This window comes from Nycticebus coucang, chromosome 15 (assembly GCF_027406575.1).
Source record: "Nycticebus coucang isolate mNycCou1 chromosome 15, mNycCou1.pri, whole genome shotgun sequence".
Taxonomy (NCBI): domain Eukaryota; kingdom Metazoa; phylum Chordata; class Mammalia; order Primates; family Lorisidae; genus Nycticebus; species Nycticebus coucang.
In genome coordinates, this window is record NC_069794.1 from 78,075,344 (window position 1) to 78,077,657 (window position 2,314).

Below are 2,314 nucleotides of genomic sequence, written 5' to 3' on the forward strand. Positions count from 1 at the left end.
AAACCCAGCCAAGACCCAGCAACAGAGAGCCATGGGAAAGAGGTACAGATCACAAAGATGGTGCGGCTAAATGGTGGTGAAAGCAAGCAAAATACAGAATGAAGGAAATGAGGGATAGGCAGAAAATCAGAGCATGGAGAGGAGGCATCAGGTAGGGGATGGGGGGGCGGGCGGGGAACCAGGTGAGAATTCCTCCTGCAGAATGAATTCCTCCTTCTCTAGGTGAGAAGCCCTCCTGAGGGCTTTACTTAGAGGTGCAAAGCTCACTCAGCACATTTATCCCCTAACCACCCAGGGCAAGGCCTTGCGGATGTAGCAGTGATGGAGACAGACACTGTCCCAACTGCACGGATCTTACATGCAGATGGGCTGGGCAAAGGGATTATGAGGGGTGGGGTGGGGTGTGGGGGGTAGGCCAGGCTCTACCAGGGCTGTATGTGGCTGCCCAGTGCTCTGACCTGCAGGAGGCCAGGTGTGGTCTGGCTGCACATTTAGAGAATGGGCACTTTTGTCAATAGCACATGATACTTCTAAGAAGTCCTTTCTCACATTTACTTCTTGAAAATAGGTAATCCCAGCTAGGAGACCAAGTGAAAATAATTGTGAGTATAGTTCTTATCATGAAGTAGTTAGGATTGCGGCAGATCATAGATTCCTTCCAAGTGGCAGGAACTATCCAGAGGGGCTGATCCAGCAGCAGCATCTGTCCCACGGGGACACTATTTCAATCTTTCCTTTGCTGCCCAGCCCTGTCACATGGTGGCAGGAGGATTCTTAGCTAGGAAGACAAAAGCAAAGGTAAGGTTAGAATGTAGGTTTCGTTTTTCTTTTCTTTTTTCTTTCTTTTCTTCTCTCTTTCTTACTCGCTCCTTCCTTTCTTCCTTCTTTTCCTTCCCTCCTTCCTTTCCTTCCCCCTCTCTCTCTTTCTTTTCTTGACAGAGTCTCACTCTGTCGCCCAGGCCGACCAGCTCACAGCAACGTCAAACTCCTGGGCTCAAGCAATACTACTGCCTCAGCCTCTTGAATAGCTGAGACTACAGCCACCTGTCAAAACACAGGGCTATTTTTAGAGATGGGGTCTCACTCTTGCTCAGGCTGGTCTTGGACTCCCGAGCTCAGGCAATCCACCTGCTGTGGCCTCTCACAATGGTAGAATGACAGAACACACAGCTCAGCGGGCTGTGAACCCAGGGCCCAGGCTGCTCTACCAATTTCCAGCCCTGGGACCTTGTGCCTCAGTCTTCTGATAGATAGAACTGGGATAATTGTAATATTTACTTCACAAGCTTGTTGTGATGAATAGATGGGCAAATGCATGAGAACAGTGTTTGGCTCATAGGCAGTATTCAATAGATGTTAGCTGTTGTAATCTCACATCATCACAGAAGGCCAAGAAATGGTTTTCAGGTTGAGATGCTGTGTTTCTGGAGTTCTCAAAATTTTCTAGTAAATTTTAGCATTGAGTTCTTAATTTATACAGCCTCTGAATCCTGAAGTACACCTAAGTATTTTTGCCAAGATATACAACTTCAGATTCAAGAGCAGGAATGAAGAAGAAACTGCCAATGAAGTTCCCTGTTTAGACATTTAAACTGGAAAATTTGAAGATAAATTCTTGGATAAAAAGGATGGGCTGAAAAAAGCTGATTTGACAATAGGAACCAAGACTGCAAATCTTTTTCAACATCAGAGATAAAAGTAAATCAGAGGAGATATTTAGCACTGTTTGCAACTTGGAAAATTCCCTCAGAACTTTAACTTCTGGCCTGTCAGGGCAAAGTGCAATAACATTGTTTCCTTTTCATCTGAGTTTGCTACTTACTGTGTGGATGTCCCAGAGGGCATTGCTGTCTGACTCATTTTCATGCGTGCTGAATGAATGCTGGATGCAGCAAAGCACTCCTCATGGGGAAGGTAGATTTAAGAAGTGTGGGGGAACAATGATTTTGTCTGTTTCAGGACGGGCAGTGTGACCAGGACACTAGTGCAATGTAATGATGTGAGTCTACTAGTAGGTGGTGGCCAGGAAAGGGTAACTGAAGGTTCTGGATACTGGGGTGTATTTCCCCATTGGCCAGTTATGTGTGTTATTTGTAAGTTACTTAACTGAAATCTCAGCGTTTTTCATTTATCAAATAATCTACTCCAAACATACCTCCACCAAACATACCTCTTAAAGTTATTATGAGAATCAAATGAGAAAGTTGTAAAGAATGCAAAACACTGAGAAAGTGAAACTATTTAGTGAGAGTATTTAAGGTTATTAGACAAATGCTTTAGACTTGCACTTCTTGACATGTATAGAAGATACCAG